This window comes from Kryptolebias marmoratus, linkage group LG8 (genome assembly GCF_001649575.2).
Source record: "Kryptolebias marmoratus isolate JLee-2015 linkage group LG8, ASM164957v2, whole genome shotgun sequence".
Taxonomy (NCBI): Eukaryota; Metazoa; Chordata; class Actinopteri; order Cyprinodontiformes; family Rivulidae; genus Kryptolebias; species Kryptolebias marmoratus.
In genome coordinates, this window is record NC_051437.1 from 963,241 (window position 1) to 970,707 (window position 7,467).

Here is a 7,467-nt window from a genome sequence, read left to right on the forward strand (position 1 = left end):
GATGGCCGTATGATTCCAGAGGCGAGTGAATCTTCAATATATGTCTTCATTGAGTCACGTTCAGGGCCCGAGAGATTAAACAGCCGACTAGCTGGTAAGGGTTCTCCAGGCCGTAACTCAATGGCACAGTCGTAAGGTCTGTGAGGTGGTAAAGACAAGGCCCTAGCCTTACTGAAAACTGCCGCCAGATCATGGTATTCAGTAGGCACCTTGGTGAGATCAGTCTTACTTCGGACACGTTCTTGTTGCTTGGGGATGGTAGCGCAGATTGCAGACAGTGTTGTAAACAAAAGGGGCTCCATGAGTCGATTCTTTTTTTTACGTCCAGTTAATGATCGGATTGTGTCGCTGTAACCAAGGAAATCCTAAGATTAACTGTGAAGATGGGGCGGAAAACACTAGAAATTCAGCTGTCTATCTGTGATTACCAGATGTGAGAAAATGAAGTTGAGGAACTTTAAACTCGATTCGGGTGATGACCTGACCCGAAATATCCATAACAGGAAGAGGTGTGGATAATTGTACCGTTTTTAGCTGCAATTGTTTGACTAAATCGTCAGAAATAAGATTTTGTTCAGCACCGGAATCGATTAATGCACGTATAGGGAGCTTGGTCTGCTGGTTAATAACGGTGGCATGGATGAATAATCGGGATCCGAGGGGTTGCGCAAGACTACCCACTAGTACCCCCCGGTCAACTAGTGAGTCTGTCCTTTTAACAATGGACACCTAGCCCGGAAATGATTCTTCTCTCCACAATAAAAAACATTCTCTAGACTCTAAGCGCCTAAGTCTCTCCTCTGGGGTGAGTCTAACTCTTCCCACCTGCATGGGTTCACCTTCCCTTTCTTTGGTTACTGGCTCTATTCCAGCACTAATGGTGCCTTGCTCCGACCTACTTGATCGACTCTTTCTCTCCCGTTGTCTCTCCCACAGACGGTTGTCTAATCTGATGGACAAGGCGATTAACTCATCTAGGGAGCGTGGTTCATCCCAACCAGCTAACTGATCCTTGATTGACTCTTGGAGTGCGTGAATAAAGACCCCTTTTAATGCGGGCTCATTCCACCTGGAGGTTGCGGCTAAGGTACGAAAATCAATAGCAAACTGTGCCACTGAACGCTGTCCTTGCCTAAGATTCCATAATTTCTGTGTCATTTCAGTTTCATTGAAGCGGGTGCCAAAAGTTTGCTCAAAATCTTCAATGAACTGATCGAAAGGTGTTAGCCGAATAGCTCGAAAGCTATATTTGGCTTCGGCCCACTTTAGTGCCTTGTCCCGAAGTAACCCAATGATATACGATATTTTAGATGCATCATCAATGAAAGACTGAGGAGCACGAGCAAAAACCAGCGAACATTGCAGCAAAAAACCAGCACACTTACCGATTTCGCCGGCGAAATGTTCGGGAGTAGGAGACGGAACCTCGCGGAAATGTCCGGAAGTGTGTACCGGAAGTGACGATGCCGTGGAAGCGGAAGCGGAAATGGGCTCAGCGGCGTGTGGAACTAACGATGAAAGTTTGTGATGGATTTCCTGAGCAAGAATAGTTAATTGATCTAAACGACCGGTTTCTGACTGTTGCCTTTCACAAAGTGCATTTATCATAGATTCATGTCGGGCCAGCAAGGAAGCTGCTTCGGAGCCTTCGGTTCGGGGAGAGGTGTCCGCCATTTTGGACGCGATTCTCCGAACCCACATAAAACTTATCCAAAAAATTACCAGGAGCAATTAGAAGCGAAGGTAGATTTTAAACACTAATTCCTTACTTAGTTCTGGATTTGGGGTCGCTCAGGACAATTGTTTGGCTGGAGCATTCTGACAAGAACGCAGGGTAACTAGTCCAAGAGCGAGACCAAAACCAGACACAGAGACAACAGCTGAAAGTAAGTGCAATTTATTTACAGGTGTCCAAGATATATACAGTGCGACAGGTTCGTGGAACGATCTGTGAAGTAAGAGGAACAGGGTGAGTCTCGGGTACCAATCCTAATATCAGCCTAGCACTGCACGATGGCTTGTTAATGTTCTTTTGTCCTTACAGATCCAGGAGGTGTCCAGCAGCGTGGAGGAGAAGATGGAGGTGTCAGGTGATCCAGAGTTCAATAAGCCAGTATCCTGTCCAGGTGAATATCCAGAGATCCAAGGTAAGTATCCGTAATGGTCGTAGTCCCGTAGCGTGGCGAAGAACCTGAAGTCAAGGTGCACAAAGAACGTAATCAATAAATAATCACTTTAGGTTAGAAACTGTGGCTGAGAATCTAACCCAGGAGGTTCGATGCTCCAGCAAAGGTCTGGTCTCAGCTGAAGGCTTAAGTACTGGTAGTCCTCATTAACTGGATCTGGATCACCTGTGAAAAGAAGGGCAGGAGGAGCCGCCCCAAGGCGGGGCTAAAACTCCAGATCCCTACACTTGGGATGGGTTGGAGATGCCCACATTGAAACTGAGAATGGTTCAAGACACCTACAACAACTCCAACTATTTAGAGAGAAAATTTGTTGCACAATTTTTTTATGATATTGTTAAAAGCTCAAATTAAGAACCCCTACAATTGTTTTAAGACATTTTGGAGAATCCCTCATAAATGTTGGTCACCAACAGTCGCAGCCCAGTGAGATACTGGCTTAAGGTCAATTTACTAGTTACAGTCACATCACCGTCATGAAATGAAACAGGCACATGCAGCAACTGGCAATGAAAGTGAGTTTGGCTTCTGTATGCTGGTTGTTGTTTTTTTTTAATATTTTTTAAGCTATATTATTTTCTTTTTATCTTATGATCATGTGATGAAATATTTGCATACTTTTGTTTTGGCTGTTTATCAACAAGATCTGTAAAGATCTCAAGTAAAGATGCAGTACTCAATAGACAAACTGTTGCAGCTAAACTCTGTCAGCTTAGGTCAGACATCAGATCTTACACTAAAACTACTTTATTTTATTTGATGAGGTTTTCATTGAATAAAGAATGGAAAAGGAACTAAAAGAGGAAGTGGGGCAACACAGGAAGCATTAAACTATGCCACATCCACTTCACCTGAGGACAAAAAGACAATTAATCAGGGAAAGACAGGAGTCATCACAACATATACAAGAAAAGGTTGGCTTTCAAAGTCAATATCTCAGTATAAATCTGGCAAAAAGTCAATTTTAACTTGTAATCTTTGTATTTTATGGTGCAGCCCAAACAGTGAGGCAGAACCTGCAGCCCATTTCCTACAATGCAATTCTGTTATGTTTGTACAACTACAACAGTGTCTCCTGCCAACCACATTCCATCTGAGCAATTTCACCAAAAGGTTTTGATTATCACCTTTTTAATTTTTGGGATATATATAACCATCTCATCACAGGACCAGTTTGTGCTCTCAAAATAACCTCACAGGTCAAGCAATATTATATTGCTAGAGATTCATGGGTGACCCTTTCCTGCCACTATGCCTATTCTTCTGAGACCTATCAATCTATGGTTATCAAGTTGAATCTTGCACCTGCTAACAAAGACTGACAAGATAATTATCTGGCTCACTACAGGAATTACATGTAATAATTTATATGGTCCTTTAAAGCATATGGTTTACTTTACTGCTGTTGATCCCCAAGAATGCAATACTTCATTAACCATCACAGACCTGAAGATAAAAGGAACCTACCAATGCAAGATAAGAGTTGGAGGTGAATTTGTGATCAAAAACATTGTCCTTCTGTCAGTATGGGGGGGTTTTCAATTCATGTTTCAGTTTGAATTTATTTTATTTAGTTATCTTTGTTAAGTCTGGTTTTAGTTCAGTCCTTCTTCCTTGTGTCTTTGTTTTCTGTCATTATTCACCTGTCCCCAGTCAGTCACTTGTTTTCCTGCCACACCCATCTCCACCTGCTCCTCGTTATTACTCACCTGTGCCCACTTAATTACCCTCTATCTTTAAAACCCGGTCATCTCCTATAGTGATGGTGAAACCGAGGCTTCCTGAATCACTGAACCACTTTGAGACGTTGCTCAGAAAATGGCCTAAGTACTCGAGACATCCTAAAAAAGCGACATCTGGTGGTTGTTTTATGTACTACATTTGATGTGAATAAAATTGATAACTTTATTTAAATCAGGAGTCTGTGTTTCATTCATACCATTTTCATTAAAGCCCATGTTCTCCAACAAAACCTGTTTTTGTTTTTATAAACTGAAAGGAGGATGTTACAATAAACATGATCTTTTTTAACAATAGTGACACCTTGTTCTGTTGGACTGTAAATATCACTATTATTCCATGAATTATTATTTTCATTTAATACTATCTGAGAACTTATAACTTTATGCTATGATGTCATGATAGTGATTCATATAAGAAGAGGCTTCGAGTGACATTCAAAGATTTTTATTCATTCTCACAAATATTTTTAAATATACTCAAAATCACACACAATCACTCAACCTAACTGTCTAAACTCAGACTCTCACAGACTCAAATCCATGCACACAATCACTCAACCTAACTGTCTAAACTCAGACTCTCATAGACTCAAATCCATGCACACAACCACTCAACTTCAAACTCTCTCTAACTATATCTCGCTATTTCAAATTTGTACAAAAACACATCCACCTTTCCAAAAACCCACAGTTTGGGTGGATATTCAGTCTCATTTTAAAGCCTTGAGAATAACTACAAGACACGCCCACTCGGGATTTCTGCAAATCAACGCATGACGAGCTGCGCGTCACAAGCAGCTCGAGACACCAGAAAGAACGAGGCCTCGTTTAGGAGCGGTCATATTTGACGTGTTGACACAGCCACCACAACACTGCATCGCGATACTTCCGCTTCATTTGGCTTGAAAATGTGTCGAGCAGCACATCACTAATCTCCTCCACTTACTCGCCGATTCGTTTGTCTATTTTCCCTGCTGTCTGGTTCCGCTTACATCTCCTGCCCATTTAGTTTGTTTTGTATTTAGTTCCATTTGTGCTGCCTCGTCAGCTTTTTGTTTTTGTTTCTTTTATTTTAAAATAAATTATTTTATTTTATTAGATGAGTCTGCACACTGGGTTTGCCTCCTTCTCCACTGCTCATGGTAACTATTTTTGAATGTGTTATGGCCTTGTCTTGTAACATCTGCCTTATGGCAGCAGCTCAAATATATTTATAGCCAGAGTGGGATGGATCACACAAAATGCTGTGAGCTTGCCTAATGCAACAGAAACATTGAAGTTCTTCTAGTGAGGGTAGAGGGCAACATGCCATCTTCTGGGCATCTTTTGACCCCTGGAGCCCTTTCTTCTGTGCCACCACATAGCGAGAGAACCACACATCATTTTTCCTCTCCAGGTGGCTCCTCTAACAGGTGTCCGGCATCTAGAGCTCATCAAGGCAGAGCATAAAGAGAGCCTGCTGCCAGCACTTCACCGTCAGAGTGTTAACTCGTATAGTACGTGTGTTACCTCCTGGCTCATGCTCCCACGCTCTTGAAACTTTTCATGTTGTCTTTTCACCTCGCTCCAGGAAGCGTCTTATGCTTTGAGAAATCTCTCGTCGCCTGAGACCAAGCTACAGATCCTGTGAAGATCAGTCTAGAGCTGACCCTGCTCACCCTCCAAGCCACCAGGACCCCTTCCAAGCCACTAAGACGCCATCACAGAGAAACTAAGTCTGTACCTATCTACTGCTAAGGACATTTCTCCAGCCCTCGATCATCCCTCCCTGGCGGAGATCATCTACTAACCTGTAAGTCGTTCCTGCCTTATCATTCCAGTCATCTTCACCTATTTCCAATTAACCATCTATCTCTCATCCAGCTGGTGGTCCTGAGTGCCTGGTTCCAGACCTCCCATTTAGACCCATTTTCAAATAAATCTTTTGAACTAGCATTAGTCTCCTGAGTATGTTCTGCATGTGGGCTAAATCCTTAGCCAACGTCATGACATGGTTATAATGGGAGTCAATGGGACTAAAATGGGACAGAAGGCAAAGAGTGTACACAAAGTGCATATCTTTTGTTCTACATACCTTACAATCAAAAGGACCAAAAGCAAATACAAAAAAATAGTCATGGCCAAGTTTCAAAGAATTACCCTTTAATCTGACTGAGATATTGAGAATCAAAAAAAGCAGTAAAGCAGGATGTCCCATTTTGGGCAGGCAAGGTGCCCCAAGGGTTAAAGTGATGCCTGTCCATCCATCCCAGTGGCACCTGTTGGGAGCCAAGTGGGAGAGCTCGTTTTATTTCGCTGCTGCAGGAGTAGCCCCAGCTTGTTTGACACCCTGTCCGAGGCTCTCTGCTGGACCCTCCTGAATGTATCCAGGCTCCCTGTGGTGCTTCACCTGCTCAACGACTTCATTCTTGTTGACCCCCTTCTACCTCCCCTGGCCTTTCTTTAATGAAGCTCCGGCAGCAGAGTTGGCGTCCCCCTGTCCAATGAAAATAAACATCTGCCCTCCACGCAGTTGGACTTCTTGGGCATCAGTCTAGGTTCTGTTTCATTGGTCGCCTCTTTGCCGGCGGACAAGTTATCCTGCATTTGTGAGATTTCCCAGTCTTTTTTGTTCCAAGCACCAGCTCTTGTCTCTGCTGGGGCACCTCAACTTCGCCATGCGCATCATCCCCCAGGGTCGTTCCTTCATCTAGCGCCTGCTCAACCTGGCTAATTCAGTTCCCTCCTTGCTCGATCAGGTCTCCCTGGATGAGGGCTGCTGCTCTGACCTCACGTTCTGGTCAAAGTTGTTATCTGACTGGAACAGCATTTTTTTTTTTTTTTACGACGATGTCACCGTCTCTGCCGATTCATTTCAGTTCTTCACAGACACTGCCCCTTCCTCAGGTTTTGGGGGATTCTTCCAGGGCAAATGGTTCGCGGGCAGGTGGCCCCACTGCTTCCTGCAGTGCGAGTCCTCAGCCTTCTTTGAGATCATCCCCATCGCCGCAGCTTGCTGCCACTGGGGCCAACACTGGGAACGGAAGCGCATCATCACTCTGTGATAACGATGCACTATCCTGCTCTAAATTCCAGTTTTTCAGCTGGCTGGGCCCCTCAGCTGAAGCTCTCCCTACCCAAGTTCCAGCCTTCGTGGATCTGGTGCTAAATTAGAATGCTAGCCTCTCCTCCCTCTTAATCAGTCAGCTAGTCTTTGTTTCAAATCAGGGCCCGCTCCATCCCCTCTGAATTCCTTCTCATCCACCTGGCAAACCCTCTCTAAATTCAGTGCAGCCACTCAATTTATATATATATATATCCAATATGGACTGGAAGCCCCGAGATCAAAGTGGGGAACACCCCCAAAGGTAGTGGAGAATGACCGAGCTAAGATCCTGTGGGACTTCCAGATCCAGACAGACAAAATGGTAATGGCGAACCAACNCGGACATTGTGGTGGTGGATAAACAACAGAGGAAAGCAGTTGTGGTGGATGTAGCAATACCGAGTGATTGCAACATCAGGAAAAAGGAGCACGAGAAACTAGAGAAATACCAGGG